Raw genomic sequence first — 19232 nt, 5'->3', positions numbered from 1 at the left:
TGATTCCTTTAGCATGAATCTGGAATGGCAATGCAAATAATGGTGATGGTAGCATCAGTAATGAGGAGGAGAGGGTGACAGCGGAGGCGGCAGCCATACAGGCAGCACCACAGCTCTGCCTGCAGAGACAGGGAGGGACCTGCAGACCCTCGCTCGGCAGGACCGGGGACTTGGCTGATTTTTCCAAGGGTCACAATGGATGCACGCTGACATACGTGGCCCTTTTTTCCTTCCTTCCTTCTTTCTTTCCTTCCTTCCTTTTTTTTTCTTTCTGCCAATGTATTTTTCTAATAAGACATGTTTTCTACCTTGAGACAGTCACCCTGGAAATCCAGGTTACAGTTCATCAAATGCAATGTGCTCCCACCCGGCAACCACCATCCAGGAGAGCAGAGGAACCCAGGAGGCGCCATCACCCGCGGTCACACGCCAGGCTCCCTCCACCCCAGCCGCGTGTTCACGCGCTCCCACGCAGCCTAAGCAAACAGACCAGTGAACGAGAGCCCGAGGGGTGCATGTCAGGAGTCGCGCTACATACAAGGAGCCAGCAGCTAAGAGGACTGACCCTTCAGAGAGTGTGACTATTTTGAGTACACACCCACCCACGGATATATTTGCGTATGCGCATGCGTGCAAAGCCACGGTGGTTCCAAGCACACTGGTCAGGCACTCCCCGGCCGACGAGACAGCGCCCTGGACAGGCATGGACCCTGGGGCAGTGGTAGGCACTGATTTCAAGGGACTTGCGGCACTGGAACTGGAGGCTAAAGAAGAGTGGGTGTGAGTCCATGCAAGACGCCCTCTGGCCTCCCGAGAAAACCGAGAAGCCTGAAGAAATTGAGGGTCAGGGTGCCTACGGGTATGCAGGTAGGAGCTAAGAGCTGGAGAACTGGGGGCTGGTGATACATCTACTTATCACACATCTAAAAACCACAGACAGGATTGAATAACAGATCTGGAATTGGAGACATTTACAGATGTAGGCACGCACCACTTTAAGAAATATCACACAAAGGTGACCACGAATGATTCTTAATTAAGACAAGGTGTACATCACGCTGGGGAATATAGTCTCTTGTGTAAATAAAAAATAATTCTATAAATAGATATACATGTGTGGTATTGATATATAATTCTTTTTTCTGGAAAAAATACAAGAAATTTTAACAGTGTTTAACGTTGGGGCAAAGGGTCTGGGGTGCAGAAGGTGGAAGGGAGCTTCTGTTTTTCATTTTTGCACTTTTCTGCAGTTCTCTGCTCGCATTGTCTAGTCATGTGGGTTTTATTCATTTTTAATGCCTACTGGGATTATCTGGTTGGTGAGATGATGGGTCATTTTCAGTTTATGTTTATATATAAAAATAATAAATATCATACACATGGGTAAATAATAAATAAATAACATAGATGCCTGCTTAAAACTAAACTGTGCAAGCTACCAGCAATTACAGATTACTGGTACATTTAACCATTATCCAAGTATTTAAAATCATTTTTGCATACAATTGCTAACTAAACAGAAACAACAGAATCTTCAGGGAAAAAGAGCAAAATGCAAAGTAACATGACATTAATTCTGAAAAAAAATTATTGCATAGAACAAAACATATTTAAAAGGAACTCACTAAAACATTAATACTTGGTAATTGGGTGACTTATGATTTTACTTTTCTTTATACTTTCCTGCATCTACCAATGTGTTTTCCTTGAAAATAATAAACAAAATAAAAGATACTTAAAACCAACTACAAAATACCAGAATGGTTCTTTAAATGTTTTGAGCAATATGCTTTTCCCTTTTTAAAGGACTCATTGCAGGAGGAAATGTTCCTTTGTTACTCCAAGGATTCAAATCTTAAAATTTAAATTTTAAGAACACTGGGGTAAATGCAAAATCCTCTATCTTTAAACAAAATTACTATATAGCTTTCTCATGTTCACAAATTGTTATGTACAAGAAAAACATGTTTGGAACCTTTTTCATCAAAGGGTGAGGTAGTGCAGGTTCCAATAACAGAAACTGGAAAATAAGAACATTGAAAACCAGGGTCAGGATGTGGAGGTTTGCAGGTATAAAGTGGGGATTTTCTGAGAAATTTCATAAGCAGCAGAAAAAGAGTGCACTTAGCAAGATGCACAACTCCCTGGTTGCCGTCCACCCCCAAGGCCTGCCAAGCCACCCTGCTCCCCTCCAGGACCAGGCTCTCTTCATAGCCTCTCCATCTTTGCCCTTCCATTTCCTCTGCTTAGAGTACTCTTTCCATCTCAATTTTTCACGTAAGTCCTAATCAAACCTTTACATATCAATATATTCTTCACCTCCTCCAGGAAGTCTTCTCTGACTCATCCCAACCCCCACCAAGCCCAGGCTAAACTTAAGCTTTTGAAATCACCTCTTTACTTGTCTGTCTCCACAACACAGCTGTGAGCTCCATTAAGACAGAAGCTCTCTCATCCCCAGGTGTATTTCTAGCCAGGGCATCCACCTATGTTGACAATACCACACATTTAGTTCCTGAAGGGAGAAAGGACCCCTCAGGAGAGGGTCTTGAATGAAAGGGAGAGTCCGCGGCAGGTGATGGCTAAGCCCCTCCAGTTCTGGGATTCTACAAAGAAGAAATTAAAAGCAATGGAGAAGGTCTACATGAGGTTACAGAGTACCTAAAATATACTGATACATCCTCACGCTTTCAAATATTACCCAAAGGTATCTTTCTGGTGGGTTTTTTCATAGAGTTCTGAAATTCAGTTACTAATAAAGTTTATCTTCTCTATAACACACATCTCTGAAGTTTGTGTTATGCACCCCAAGGGTGTCAGTCAAAGTTATGAGCTGAAGCAAGAGAAACCACTCAACCTGGTTTAAGGAGAGAAGAAGGGGGTTTCACAAAACCACCAGAAAGGCTGGAGAAGCGGTCGGGGGAAACAGCCGAAGGGTACCTACAGTCACGATGCACCTGGTCTCTGCAGACACTGTTGCGCCAGGGGGACAGACACCAGAAACCAAGGCTTACGGCACCAGCCACACTGCGGCAGAGCCCGACACCGGCGCCAGCCCTGCAGCTGAGCAGCCTCATGGTCTTGACCTTGCAGTCACTGCAACAGAGACCCTCAGACCCCCAACAACCCTGGGGCAGGTGAATCTAATGGGAAGGGCCAAGGAAAGGCATGCAGCCCAACTGCAAGGGAGGCTGAGAGCCCAGGTATTGCCGTCTTCACCTTCCATCCTGAGTGCTCGTTCATAAGATCAAAAAAAAATTCAGAGTATGGCAGCCCAAGAAAAGGACCCACACAGTCCAACACCTAGGGAGGGCCTTGGGGCTGGCTCCTGAACCAGCAAAACACACCATCCTGGAGCAGGTGTTCTGAACTCTTCTCTCAAGTTCCTAAAGACCCGTAGGGCTGAGGTTTGACTCAGACACTTGTCGAAATGTGGTCCATGCAACCTTTGGCACCAGTCTGTGATAACTACAATAGTTGAGAGTGACTGGGTATCACACAAATATTCCAGGACATGATCAATGGACTTGTCACCTTGAGCAATGCATAGACAAACGGAGGTGTTTTTGAACCCGTGTGTGACATGCAGCCAGAAACACACAATGATCATACACAGTAGGACAACATATTGTTCCATGACAGACTGCATATTTAAAAAAAGAAATAGGTCACTTGGGAAGCATGAATCTATAGGCCTGCTAATCTCTTACAATACTTCAGAAATCCCTTTTCTTCTCCTTTTTTCTTTATTATGGTACAATACACAAAATAGAACATTTGCTGTCTTACCCATTTGTAAGTGTATAGTTCAGTAGTATAAAATAACTTCATAATGTTGTGCAGCCATCATCTCCATCCATCTCCAAAATTCTTTTCACCTGGTAAAGCTCCATTAAATGATAATGTTCTGTTCGCCCATACTCTCCAGCCCCCTGGCAACCACCATTCTACTTTCTGTTTCTGATGCTGATTACTCTAGATACTTCATGGGAGTAGAATCCTACAGTATTTGTCCTCTTGTCATTAGCTCATCTCACATAGCACAATGTCCTCAAGTTCATCCAAAGTACAATCCAAAGTTGTAGCATATGTCAGATTTCCTTCCTCTTTAAGACCTCGTAATAGTCCATTGTCTATATATACCTTATTCCGCTTATCCCATTCATTCACTGATAGGTATTTGGGTTGCTTACACATTTTAGCTGTTGTCAGTAGTGCTGCTATGAACATGAGTGTACTGGACTCATAAAATGAATTAGAAAGTGTTCCTCCTTCTTCATCTTTTGGAGAAGTTTTTGAGGATTGGTATTAGTTCTTTAAATGACTGGTAGACTTCACTAATGAAGCCATTCAATCCAAGATTTTCTTTGTTCAGAAAGTTTTTCAAGACCCTGCTTTCAATTCTTTTAGATACATGCCCAGAAATATAATTGCTGGATCACATGGTAGTTCTAATTTTAATTTTTGAGGACCCTCCATACTGTTTCCTACAATGACTGTACTGTTCTACATCCCCATCAATAGTGCACAATGGTTTCAATTTCTCTACATCCAGGTCAACACTTGTTATTTTCTGTTTTTCATACATGGCTATTATTATGTTGAGACAGTTTCTTCCTATTCATAGTTTCTTTTAATGTTTCTCACGTGAAAAGGATGTCAACTTTTGTCAAATTATTTTTCTGCATCAGTTGAAATGATTGTGTTTTTTCCCCTTCAATCTCTTAATGTGGTGTATTCCATTGATCGATTTTTATAGTTAAACTATCCTTGCATTCCAAGAATAAACCCCACTTGGTCATCATGTATAATCCTTTTAATATTCTGCTGAATTTGGTTTGCTAGTATTTTGTTGAGGATTTTTACATCAACTTCATAAGGGATACTGGTCTGTAGTTTTCTTATAGTATCTTTGTCTGCCCTTAATAACAGGGTAATGCTGGACTCATAAAATGAATTAGAAAGTGCTCCTCTGTCTTCATCTTTTGGAGAAGTTTTTGAGAATTGGTATTAGTTTTTTAAATGACTGGTAGACTTCCCCAATGAAGCCATTCAATCCAGGATTTTCTTTGTTCAGAAATTTTTGATTACTGATTCAATCTCATGACTAGCTATAAGTCTATTCAGATTTTCTATTTCTTCATAATTTAGTCTTAGTAGGTTTCATGTTTCTAGGAATTTGTCCATTTAACCTAGGTTATCAATTTGTTGGCATGCAATGGTTCATAGTACTCTCTTGTAATCCCTTTTATCTGTGTAGAATCAGTAGTAATGTGATTTCTGATTTTAATATTAGAGCTTTTTTCCCTATAATTTTGTCATTTCACAAATGTTACATAAACTTTTAGTCATAGAGTATATAATCTTTGGCACTGGCTTTTTTCACCCAGCGTGATTCTCTGGAGATCCATCCTAAGTTGTTATATGTATCAATAATTTGCTCCTTTTTATTACTAAGTAATATTCCAGGGTATGGATATACCAGCTTGTTTAACCATTCACTTGCTGAGTGACTTTTGGGTTATTTCCAGTTTGGGGCTATTACAAATAGGCTACCATGAAAATTCATGTGCAAGTTTTTTCTACGAATGTAAAATTTCACTTCTCTGGGATAAATGCCACCAGAGTACAATTGCTGGGTCACATGGGAGTCGCAATGTTAGCTGTGTAAGAAACTGCCAAAAACTCTTTCCAAGAGTGGTTGTACCATTTTACATTTCCTTCAGCAACGTACAAATGATCTGGTTTCTCTACATTCCCACCAAACTTTTGTTGTTGTTGTCATTATTCTTCAATTAATTCTGATGGCTCTGTAGTGACGTACCATTTGGTCACTATATTTTGCATTTCCCCAGGGGCTCATGACGGTGAACATATTTTTCCATGCTTATTTGCCATCTGCACATCCTCTTCAGTAAATGTCTGTTCATGACTTTTTCTCATTTTCTAACTGGACTATTTTTATCTAAGAGGATGTTTCTCAGAGCGGAAAGTCCAATTTTTCATCCTTTCCTTTTACAGGTCATGCTTTTAATGTCAATTCTGTGAACACATTACTTAGCCCTAGATTCTGAAGATTTCATCCTAAAGTTTTTCTGACAAGTTGAAAGTTTCATGTTTGCATTTAAATCTATGATTTGAGTTCATTTTTGCATAAGATGTGAGGTTTAGGTCAGTGTTCATTTTTGTGGCCTGTGGATTTCCACTCTATCCAGCACCGTGTGTTAAAAAAACACTATCCTTCCTCCACTGAAATGTTTTCAGCCTTTGTAAAAACTCAGGCATATTTATATAGGTGTATTTCTGGATTCTCTATTCTGTTACAGTGATCTACGTTTCTATTGCTCCAATAATACAACACTATCAATTACAGAAGTTATCTAGTAAAGGTTAATATCAGCAGAATGATACTCCCCACCTTATTTTTTTTCTTTTTTCAAGAATGTCTTAGTTAATCTAGGACTTGTACCTCTCCAAGGAAACTTTATAATAAGCTTGTATATGTCAGTAAAAATCCTTGGGATTTTGGTAGGAATTTCATTAAACCCATAACTCAATTTTGGGAGAATTAATATCTTTATATGTTTAGTCTTCCAAACCATGAATACAGTACAGTACATACCTCAGCTTGCTTAGGTTTTCTTTGATTTTTCTTCATTAACATTTTATAAATTTCAGCATCTAGATCCTGTGTGTGTTTTGGTAGGTTCACATCTAAGTATTTCATTTTATTTGGAGTTACTAGAAATGGGTATTCTACGTTTAGCTTCCACATATTCACTAGAAGTATAAAGAAACAACACAATTAATTTTTGTGCATTGATCTTGCATCCTGAGATTTTACTGAACTCACTAGTTCTATGAGGTTTTTTCTTTTTTCTTTTAGAAGATAGTTTGGGATTTTCTATGTAGACAAACATGTCATCTGCAAAAAATGGATAATTTTATTTCTTTTCCTTTTTTCTGTTGCAGTGGTGAGAATTTTGGACTATTATGTTATATAGCAGTAGTAACATGCATCCTTGCCTTTTTCATGAACTGAGGAGGAACATAATGGTGAAAGACAGATGTTAGACAGATGTAGGGTGTTTTGTAGATGTTCTTTACCAAGTTGAGGTACTTCTCCTCTATTACTAATTTGCTATGAATTTTTATCACAAATGGGTGTTGAATTTTGTAAAATGCTTCCTCTGTGTTAAGTAATATGATCATATATTTTTTTCTTTCTTATCTGTACATATGGTAGATTATAATGGTTGATTTTTTTGAATGCTGAATCAGCCTTGCAAACCTGGAATAAATCCCATTTTGTCATATTTTTTGCATTTGATTTTGTAATATTTTTGTTGAGGACGTCCATATATAAATTCATGAGCTACAGTGGCATATAGTTTTGGTTTTAGGTTTTGGTGGGATATTCTTGTATTGTCTTTCTCTGTTTTGCATATCAAGGTAATGCTGGCCTCAAAAATTAGTTAGAAAATATTCCCTCTTCCCTTCACAGGAAAAACTTGAGGAAAATTAGTGTTAATGCCTTATTATTTGGTAAGATACTCTAATGAAGCTATCTGGGCCTGGAAATTTTTTTTGTAGGAGTTTTTAAGTTACAAACTCAATTTATTTAATGGTTATAAGATTATTCAGGTTATCCATTTCATCTTGGTTACATTTTGATAGCTTGTGTTTTTTGAGGATTGGCCCATTTCTACTAAGTCATCAAATTTATGAGTATAAAGTTATTCATAATACTCCTCTATCAACTTTTGAATGGCTACAGAATATGCAATAGCATATCTGGTTTCATTTCTAATGTTGGTGATTTATATCTTCTCTCTTATCTTTGTCAATGTGATTGGAGATTTATCGGTTTTATTGATTTTTTCAAAGAGCAGCTTTTAATTTTATTGATTTTCTCTGTTTCTGTTTTTCAAAGGTATCAATTTCTGTTCTATTTTTGTTATTCTTTTTCTGGTTCACTGAGGTAGGAACTTTGACTGTTTATTGCAACCTTTCACTTCTTCTAATGTAAGCACTTAGTGCTATAAATTTCCCTCTTAATACTACCTTATCTATAACCTACAGATTTTGATGTGTTTCCATTTTCATTCAGTGATATGTACTTTTTCCCCCTTTGAGGCACCATCTTTGAAGAACTGATTGTTCTTAACTTCTCTAAGCCATGGATTATTTGTAGAGACTCTTATCTTTCTATTATTTGTTCCTAGTTTTATGCCATTATGGTCACAGAGTTTACAGCTATTACTTCTTCAAATACTTTTCCAGCCCCACATTCATTCTTTTCTCTTTCTGGGATTCCGTTGATACATTGGATGTTTTGTTATTGTTCCACAGGTCCCTAAGCTCTGTTCATTTATTTTCTAGTCTATTTTCCCTTCTGTTGTTCAGATTAAGTACTACTGATCTGTCCTCAGAGTTCCCCGATTCCATCTTCTATCACGTCCACTCTACTACGGAATCCTTCCAGGGAGGTTTTCTGTTTTTTTGAAGGGAATTTGTCATTTCTTGTTCAATCAATTTTATAACTGTTTTAAAATTTTTGTCAGTAAAATCTAATATCTGATTCATGTCGGTGTTGGCATAAGTTGTCTTTTCTCTTTCAAATGGTGATGTTTCTGGTTCTTGGTATGAAGAGTAATTTTCTATTGTATCCTAGACATTTTGGATATACATGAGAAGGTCTGTTTTGTTTTCCTACTTATATCTTCTGCTTTAGCAGGCGACTGCCCTGTGAGAGCGTCGCACGCGGGTTCCAGCAGACGTCCCCGGCTCGCTGACATTGCTGTCAGGGCACAGCAGCTGGCTGCTCCTAGGGGTTTTGGAGCTGGGGGGAGGCTGGCCTGCCCTGGCTCTGCTCATTTGCTCTGAGCATCTCGTCTTGCACCCACCACTGCTGGCAGGTGTGACACTGGGGATGGAGGCCGGCTCTCGGGTTCTGCTAGCAGTGCTGGGGTGGGCAAACTGGGCCACTGCTAAGTCCCAGCTGGGCTTCCCCTTTCCCAGGCTTTTGGTCAGAGAGCAGGAATTCCCCTCCTCTCTTCCTCCCGCCTTCAACCCACCCCCCCTTCCTGCCTTCTTCTCACCTACTTCTGTCGGCAGCTCAGGGTGGCACAGCTCCGTCGGCCCCAGTCAGAGACACACAGGGAGTGAGAAGGAGCCGAGGGCACTCACCAGTGGCCTTCAAATCTTGAGGCACCCCCCAGTCAGTACTCCTCCTTTGACACCTTCCAGATTTATGATTCTTTCCCGACAATCTCAATTAAGTTGTCTTTAGAGAGAAGGAACAGGGAAAAGTGAGTTATGCCACCTTATCTAAGAATGGAAGCCACCAAATGCTTTGGAAATGGATTGACTTTTCTCTTCAAAATCCCATCACAGATTTAAAATGAAAAGCAAAGAAACTTGTTTAAGATGACCCAGACAACAAAGGAAGGATTCGCACTCAGGTCCCCCCACTCCGAGGCCCCAGCCCAGCGTCCGTCGCCCCACAGCCACCCAGGGGCTTCTCAGCCCAGGAATGCAGCCTGCTTCTGCACTGGGGTCCAGTCCCACCAGGTGAGGGAAGGGAACCCGCGTCTAGCTGGGAGGCTGAGTAGTTTCCAACCCTGATTCCTCCTTCTGAGATTCACTCCCATGGGGCAGAAAGTTGCATGACAAATTCAAACACTTTAAAGCCAGCTCACGATGTCGGTAAGAATTTTGAACTCAAAGAAAAGGATGTGCGTGATACCACTCAGAACGACACCCCCTACCATGGGGCTGGCACATAGTAGGCCCGCAGTTAGTATTCCTTGACTATAACCAAAATGACCCAGTCCTTTAAATACTGCGGGTATCCTGCCTCAAATCACCTAGCAGACAGTCTTCCTGAGAACACACAACCGCATGTCGACACCCTGTGGCTTCGTTGAGACACTGCACTCAGCAAGTTCCACCAGCGCCGAATGCCAACCGAAGGGCAGAGCAGGAAAGAAAACCGCTCCCCAAAGGGCACAATCTATATTTAAAGGTCTAAAATGCTCTTTTATCGTCAGCAGTCTGACCCCGAAGGATAAGCACTCTGAAATAACAGTGCCTGCTTCCCGTGCTTGGTGCTTATCTGAATTGTGGAGCATTTATGTGATTTCCTTTCTTTTAAAACTCATTTTAAAATGTGATCCAACCCCTAACCAAGACAGCGTGTTCCCACACAGTGTGGAATTTCATGCAATTTTCCCTTGAGATGTAGAATAGGAAACAAATTTAAAACATCCCAGTTTTCTGAAATGGAACATCCTGAAAATGTGCGGTGATAAAATGGCAACCAAGGTCCAAGGGAACTTCCAGAAATTCTCATGATGTCAGAAAATTAATAAATAATTGTTGTCGACAAGATCTTGGTGGTTTGCTTACGGTGGCTCAGCCCAGGGAGAAGAGGGCAGGGTGGTTAAGAGGTCTAGCACCTCCTAAACAAGGAAAACTCCTAATCGCATGCGAACTCATCTCTGTCGAATACCTTGAGAGTCAGAAGAGTTTACTTTTGTTTTTCACATGAAAAACTGAAAACCCATCAAATTTATAATGCAAAACATTCCAATGTTTCATATTTTGTACTCCCCAAACTAAACAGCAAAATACACACAATCTGCACACACATTGACCACGAATTCTTTATGACACTGTATCATAGTTTCAGCCATGCATACACCTTCCAAACCGATGGGCTTCCTTATTATTCAAATAGTCTCTGACATCAGAAACACTGATCTGCTTATTGGAACATGCAAAACACAGAAAAGAAGGATTAGAAAGGAAATAATAGGACAAATAGAAAAAATATCTTATAAAATCCTTAAAATCCCATGAAAACTATCTACAGATGATTCTAATTTGGAGAAAGGTACAACTGATCTTCTGCCCATTTTCATTTATGCATTTTAATACTTGTACTGTCATTTTCCACTCTCTTCTAAACTGGAAATTGACCTCCCTCCCATGCTTGCTTTGTTGCTATTTAATTCTCAGGCTGCAATTCACTTACACTTAACTTTAAATTTTAACTGCATCACCTAATCTTTGACTGTTAAAATAATGTATATTTCAGTAATTAGAAATTGCCATTAAGATGACTATAAAAAAAAATCATTAAAGTCTTTGGGATAAAAGTCTTTTCTGATCCACACACTGTCCATAAACCAAGTACTAATCTGGTCACTTTTTTGGCCACTGTCTCAGGAATGCTTCTTAAGTACTCAAAGGATTAAATTAAATCTCACCTGCAGACAGGCTTTACAATTCAGCCACAAACCTAGTTCTCAAAGGAAAATTACTTTCATTATCTTAAGACCAAAGATTCTGCCCCCTGGAATTTGCAGGAAAAAAGCAGCATCAAAGAAAACAAATCACTTCAAGAGACTTTGCTCATCAAGACCTTGTCCAAAAGAATTATTTAAGAGAGAATTCGTTGGGGGAAATATTTTCTCAAGGTCATTCTAAGACAGCCATAAAACTGTGCCATTTAAATGACTTCGAGTTGATGTCTTTTCACAATTTTGACTGTCTTCCTGAGGCTTTAAGAGGCTTTTTTTTTTTTTTAGGAATTATTTTATTTATAGTCATGTTTTGAATTCTAAATTTGGAGATGGTCTTTTGCTTTATTTAAGAGATTACATAATTTTATGAGTTAAATATTTGAGACCCATGGGGGGGAATAAAATTAAAAGATTTATTTCTCTTGAGTTCAAAATGAAGTAATAGAAGAAACTGAAGTGGAGATTAAAAGTATGTGTGCATTTGGGAAAAAAAATGACAGCAGTCTACTTAGTACTCAACAAACTATTTTCCAACTTAAAGCATTCTATCTATGCTCTTTAATTTAAGAAATACTTAATCAGATGAAATACTCACATTGCAGAAAATTTCCTAAGAAGAGGTAGCATTTCAAAAAGTCTCCCACCATGTTGTTATAAGAGCCACTGGGGGGAGGATTAGGACGTGGATCATTTTTGGGCTCTTGCAGTTACTTCCTAAATAAACAAATCCTGGCTCTTTCTCCCCAAATCAAATACAAAGGCAAAGGATGCACAGGGAGATGAACTACTAGGTGGAAAAATAGAAACATTATGTCAAAACACCCTCCATTTATTTGCAGACAATTAATTTTGTTATTGGTTGGTATCCTTCATGCTAAATGTTCTGTCCCCTACAGCAAACGTGCCATTTCAAAAACATAGTAACATGTGCTGGAAACAGAAACCACCAAAGGCAACAGTTCTGGTGGCTAGAGAATGTATTTGTGGTAGATTTTAAAAAGGGCACGTTGTTACTGAAGCTCAGTATGCATGAATTTCACTATTGGTATAATTTGTGTGTTATATATAAAATACAGGATTGTATATTATTGGTAAAATAACCCAACGGGGTATCGGAGTTCTTTTGTAGCTGGAATAAAAGTTTTGTGAAGCAGAGATTAAACTACATTTCACCCCTATCAGGCTATATCTAAAGAAGGAATGTGATAATGCAAGTATTAAAGGCAAGACTTAAAAATTCACTTTTTATTTTCATTTTAGAAGAAGAGGTATAAATAAACAGTAACATTTCTTCAGTTAGATACCCAGGCTTAAGTACTGGAAAATCATTCTGTAACTTAGTATATTTTTACTTTTGGTTCTTTAAACAACTGGGCTTTATCTATACTTGGCAAGACTTGCCCCAGCCTAAACCTTCCAGAGCCCAGTCTTGAATTGCTCTGGCAGGACCTCAGAGATCGAACCTACCTCATGCCTCAACTCGCCTTCACTTCAGATGGCTTCTTTAGGGACATGTAATCTTATGTGTCATTCTAACTAAAGCCACTGTGTCATGTCTGAGCTTCGCAACATTATATGGTAATTTGGGGCATCCTGAATGTTTATCTCAAATACTCTGGAAACTGAGCAAAACAAAAAGCCCAAAAGAATGTAATTCAGCAACCTCTGAGAGACACCAGCATCCAAATGATTCACACAACCAAGTACAGTCAGGGGTCCCAAAGGGATCATCTATTCCTATCACTCCCCGTGTTGTGATGAATCATCTGCGAAAAATATACTCAATGATTAAAATAGGAAAATTATCCAAAATGGTGTGGTTTCCAACTTGACTACTTACAAGAATCAGCTGGGTCCTGGATAATGCAGATTCCTGGGCCCCAGGAATGAGAGGTGCTGACTTACTGGGTCTGGGCGAGGTTTAGTAATCTGCAGATTTAACCAGCGCTATAGTGTTGACGCAACAGTTCATGGACCAGAGGTTTTAACAAACACTGGATCGGAAACATTTTCACATCAAACTGAGTCTCGGAAATAATAGTGGCTACCCATCTCGCCCTGAATCATCATCTGCAAAAAAATATTGGCAATACTCTCCCTTATATTCTAGTAACTGAAGTTATTTTCAAAGGTCTGAGAATTCAAAAAGCATCCCCAGAGCATGCAGCCAAGCCAAGGCTGGGAGAGAGAGGTCCTCTTCCCTTGCCCCTTTCTTCTCCAGAACAGCATAAACACCAGTGGGTTTTGCTATTTGATGGGATCTCTTTTATGAGAAAGGGCCTGCAAAGATCCCTGAAAGGCTTTTTAAATGGAAGTCAACAGTTTCTTATAAAGATCCCTATCCACAGCCTATCCTCATCTAGAACTCACTGGAGGCCAAACATGACACCAAGGGGGTTATGACGATATAGGTACCCATAAAATAACAGGACCTAGTAAATTCTAGTGGACAGAACTTCAGCATAGAAAGAAACAGATTCTGTATATTCTCTGCCTCTCAAGTTCCTGGTAGAAGAGTTTCATGGGATCTCAAATGTATTGGGAGAAAAGCACAGAAAGATTATGAACAGCAACCCACAGGCCTGTTATTTAAACCCTGGGGCTAGACAGATGAGCTGAAATGGTTAAGCAGGCCTTTCCTTTTCTCCCTTTCAAAGTTTAACTTCGTTCATTCCTTCCAGCAAGAGCCATCTGCATTTGAGAGTCTGATTACAGTACATGCAGAATTTACAAAATAAAATAATGAGGCAGGCCCCACATTCATCCGGCTAATGGAAAGGAATCTGTCTTCTGCAAAGTGTCAAAAATTCAATCTCATCTGTGAGCCTCACGCTGAGGAAAGCATAACTCCGCTTCTTTTCCCAATTAGATGCAGGGTCCCTTAAACTTCCCTGGGAAGCTAGTCTTGTTCTGAAATTGGATATTTAAAGAAGCAGTCTGCTTTTGTTTATGCACTTTTGTTTCCTATTAAGGTCTAGAATGTGTTTTGTTCTTTTATTGTCCAAGGCAGCTTCCCCACGTGTAATTTCTGAATCTCACGGATCAGAGTTTCAGGATGGCCATCAGCAATGTCTACCCTTCGTTAGCCAACTTCTGGTCCCTGAATGCCGCTGGGCTCTGTCCTTAATGAGGGGACACGCACGGGCCGAGTGATTCAAATCCAGAGGCGTCCAACAGAACCACAATGCAGATCACTGCAAAACCTCCCCCTCCAAGTGCAATGAAAACACAAGGGACCGCTGCGAGGCAGCGAGGGTTCTTTCCAGAGGAAAATGTTTCAGAGCCCATGAGCCAGACACTTCACCCATCATTACTTAATGTGCAGTGTGAACCAACTGTGAAACTAAATGCAGCACTGAAATCACACAGCATATTTAAAATACTTAAATAAGCCCTCAGAATAAAACTAAGGGGGGAAATGCAAAATATTTGAAGAATGACACTCTGGGAAATGGACATGGAGTTGCTGGTAGGTCCGTTCGAAGGCGGCTTACATACTTTCGAGTGCTTCCTTAAAAGAAAAAGATAGCTGTAACTTAAAAATTAAAGCAGTTTTCCTTCATGCTTCAGTTTGCACAGATTCTCCCCGAAGGCTTCCTCTTTTCCATGATTCAGTAATTGCTGGCAAGAGGGGCCACTTGCACCTCAACATAAGGGGCAAGTGGCTAATTATTTCTGTACGGGCCCATCTGCAGACTCAATCAGTTGCAGATGTAGAATTGTACCCAAAAAAGAGCAGCTTCTCCATCACAAGGGCCCTCGGTGCAGCGGGGCTCTGAGACAACATGCTAACTCAGCGGTCCACGGGGCGCGTCCCTGGCTAGTCAACCCCGCCAGGCCCTGCCGTGGGCTGCCTTGCTGACTACCTTTAAAACAAATGAGCCAGTCCAGTCTGAAAAGCAGGATTTCAGTATATTCAGGTGATGAAACAGATGGGCACGTCAAATTATGCCGAAACATTCAGGCTTAATTTCCTTCAATGCTTTGCCTAACCCTACCTCAGTCTTCTTTTAATCCAGGAAGGAAGGGGACTAGGAAGAAACCATTATCTGCCAGAGGGAGGCACCCCCACCCCCATGCCAGCTGCTGGGGTTTGTTGACTGAATCCTCATGACAACCCTGTGACTTGGCCACAATGATCCCTATTTTACAGTCGAGGAAACCACTGCGTTTCTACTAGATGGGAGGTGGGGACTTGAACTCAGGTCACTGCCTAAACACAGTGGTTTCTTTAACAACAACAGCAAAAAAAAAAATCAGTCATCCAGCCACTGCTTTAATATTTTCTCTTTTTTAGTATTTAACACATACTGGACCCAGCATGCTCCAAAACAGCTCTTCTCTAAGCCTTTACTCCCGACTGATCGGAATGCACGCCATTAACGCTTGCCTGGCTCTCTTCCCACAGCCACAGTCTCAGCAAAGACCCAACAGCGACAAGATAGGGCTCGGTAAATTGTTCATTAATATGAAAGTCAATACTTTTCCTGAGATGTCTGGCTATATATATTTTTTTAATTTATTCAGTTGAACTAGCATTTGGACGCCAGGCACCTCTGCAGACCTGGTGAAGAAACCAGACAAGCTCCCTGACCCCAAGGTGCTCACGTACATGAGAGAACAAAGTTAATAAACAAGTCAACAAATGCTCATAAAACATCAGACAGTGATAAGGACACAGTCTATGAAAAAACAAATCAGAGCAGGGAACGGAGAGTGGTGGGAGATGGAACAGAGTTACATCCGACGGGCTGCTCAAGAAGACTTCCTGGAGGAGGTGACGTCTGAGTGGAGACATGGATGCTTTGAAGGACCAGCTGGGGACAACTGCCATGCAAAGGCCCTGAGGTGAACAGGAGTTGGGGGCTCAGGGACAGCAAGGCGACATCACGAACTTGGGCCAACAGATGAGATCACATCATCTGGTAAGAGAGCTGTTAATCTCCAGAGAGATGTGATAGAAATCTCTGTAAAAGCTGAGTCACCCATTCTTTTATTATTCACTCATTAATTTAATAGACAATTACTGAGTATCCACTATATGAAGAATGTCTGGTTAGATGATTCACAGAGATATGCTCCCTGCCACGGACTGCTAATAGGGGTCAAGTCCCCAGGAGCATATCAGAACAGACCCCACAGAGAGGGGCAAACCCGGATGCCTGGAGATGTGAACAGAAACTTCTCCTGAAATCCAGAGCGTGCCGAGATGAACTCAGTATTAGACCGGGCAGCACTCCCTGGTCAAGCCGGTCAAGGGTGTTCGTCCTCAAGCACTCTGGGTGGGATGCAGAAACAGGTCCCTGGACCTCAGAGAAGCTGGGGTTCTATTTCTAGGGGTGTCAAGGTTTCAGTCAATTGTGGGGTGAGAAGGAATAGGAGTTCTAATGTAACAAGCCTTCCAGGATGAAAGCTGGGGCGGCCCCCTCCCCACTACGTCCGGTCACGTAGGACAGCGCGCAGCGCACAGGCCCGGGGGAAGCTGGAACTCCCCCACTTGGCTGAGTGACACCAAACAACTCTCTTGGACATTCCGAGCCTCAGTGTTGTAATCTCTGTAACTGGGAGGGTGATAACATTTCCCCAGCTGTCCTCCTTCAGCAGGTACTGGGTGCGGGGCACCCACTAGGTGCTGGGACACATCAGTGAACAACACAGCCCCGTCTTCACAGAGCTTCACGCCTAAGGGCGGAGGACCCAGAAATAAACAGGAATCACCATCCAGTGAGACGTTCTAAGTACAAAGCCAGCATGGCGCCAAGGACGCGTGGCTCTGCCCTCGTCCCACAAGGTCAGGGAAAACGTCCTGAAGAAAGTGACAACCGAGCTGACACCAAGGGACAAGCAGGGGTCAGCAAGGTGGGAAACGAGGGGGAGGAGAGCATCTCCCCGTGTGAGCAGGGACGCGTGCAAAGGCCCAGAGGCGACAGGGACCAATGGTTTGTTCTGGGACCTGGATGTGGTTTGCCATATCTGGAGGAGAAAGTGAAAGAGGACAGGGGCACAACGGGATGCCCAGATCATAACGGAGGTTGTAGGCTGTGGAGGACCTTTGTCCCAAGGCCAAAGGGAGCCCTTCAGCCTGGGGACAGGGATGGCATGACTCGACTTGTGTTTAATTAACATGATGCTGGCCGCTGTGGGTGAGTGAACAGGAGGGACAGAGGGCTCCCACAGCCATGCTGGCAAGGTGACTAATGGGGCGCCCTATGTGGCAGCGACTGGACAACAGGTAGGCAGTCGGCCTCCAGGGCATCTACACAATAACACAGACACTGGCACCCGCAACCGCACCATTACGCCTGGTGAAAGCGGCCAGACCCCAAAGGCTACAGGTGCATGACTCCACCTGCCTGATATTTTGCAAAATGCAAACATACAAGATTGCCTGATATTCTTCAAAATGCAAACATACAAGATTTGCGACTTCCGGCAGCTGAGGCAGCCTGGGGATGGCGGAGGGGTTCCGCAGCAGGGCGAAACCGTGCCGTACCTCGGCTGCAGTGGTGCTCACAGGACTATACACATTTTTTAAAAAGACTTTGTAAGACTGTTCTTTGAAAAGGGCCCTAGCAAAACTGAGAGGAAGGTACTACAGCAATAACCTGGATACCCCCCATCCTCACACATGCCTGTCAACACTGCTCACCAGAGTGGGACACACTGCAATCACCCAAAGTCCATAGCTAAGATGACAGCTCACGCATGGCGGTGTGCAGTCTGTGTGTTTGGGCACGTGCAGAATGACATGGACCCACCATTACAGGAGCTTCACTGCCCTAAAAATCTGGGCTCTGCCTACTCACCTCTCCCCACCCCAACTCTTGGCAACCACTGGGCTTTTTCCTGTCTCTGTACTTCAGCCATACGCATTTTTTTAAATGTATACTTGTTCCCCAAAGAGAGTACATTCTACTGAAAGAAGTCGTATCTCATATTCTTAGAGTGACCGGACTAGTTTCAGTTTACAGGTGCCAAGATTGTGCCACCCAGGCAGGGCCGCGGCCTCCAGGCTCTTCGTGCACAGCTCCTGCAGGCCGGTGCCCTCTCTGGTTTGGTTTGGGATCTGCAGGGACAAGGGGGAACGCCAGCTAGAGGACCGTACAGGCTCCCTTACCTCAACTTCACCCGCAGGAGGAGGTGGGAAACTGCTGAAGTCAGGTGTGAAATCCAGGCCCGCCTCACACCCCCCTTGCCCACCCAACTGGCCCCGCCAGGCTCCCCAACCTCCCCTCAACTGCCCCCTCACTCCAGTGACAGGGAAGCCCTTGAACTTGCCAGCAGCCCCTGCCAGCTCCACCCTTTCTGACTTGGCAAACACCTTGTCTTCTCCCTCTTCCCAGAAATGCCAAGGTCTCCCTGAGGCCTTGCATCTCTGACGAGCGAGTGAGCCTCTTCCCTAGGCTGTAGGCTTAACGGGAACTTTGCTCTGCTGGGTTCAGAATAAATGCAACCCTTGATGCATAGATTTAACAGAAGGCCCAGGAATAATTTTCCAAGGCCGTCTTGGAACTTAGATAAGTATTAGAATGAAAATATTTACCAACAGATTAAGTTGGTTTCAACATTTCCATTATAAACCCCTATTTCCAGGGGCTCACATGATAAGCCAGCAGTAAAACTTAATTCTAAACTGAAACTTGTCAAATAATGATGGACTGTCTTCACAGCATTTTTTGAAAGAAAATGAGAGAGAGAGAGAGACAAAAATCCAACCTTTGGTCACTTGTAAGTTACTGAATTGCCAACACAGAAAAACTGAAAAGTGGTTTTCAGTGTTTCTTGAATCCATCCTTGCAGAGAGAAAATGTCTTTGTTTGCCGCATAATCTTGAGAGCCACTGACTGGAAATGAGACCATTGCCCAAACAGGGGAAGTGTTTCCAGGGGAAAGTTGACTCAGGCAAAATAGGGTGTCGACTTC

General features: G+C 42.2%; 1 protein-coding gene across 7 annotated transcripts in view; it reads right to left on the bottom strand.

Annotated features, from left to right (window-relative positions):
* ERC2 (ELKS/RAB6-interacting/CAST family member 2) overlaps window positions 1-19232 on the bottom strand; it is a 784528-nt gene that overhangs the window by 413069 nt on the left and 352227 nt on the right. The window lies entirely within an intron of this gene.

This window comes from Manis pentadactyla, chromosome 1 (assembly GCF_030020395.1).
Source record: "Manis pentadactyla isolate mManPen7 chromosome 1, mManPen7.hap1, whole genome shotgun sequence".
Lineage (NCBI taxonomy): Eukaryota > Metazoa > Chordata > Mammalia > Pholidota > Manidae > Manis > Manis pentadactyla.
Note: the sequence above shows the minus strand (reverse complement) of the source record. Positions and strands in the feature narration are given on the sequence as shown.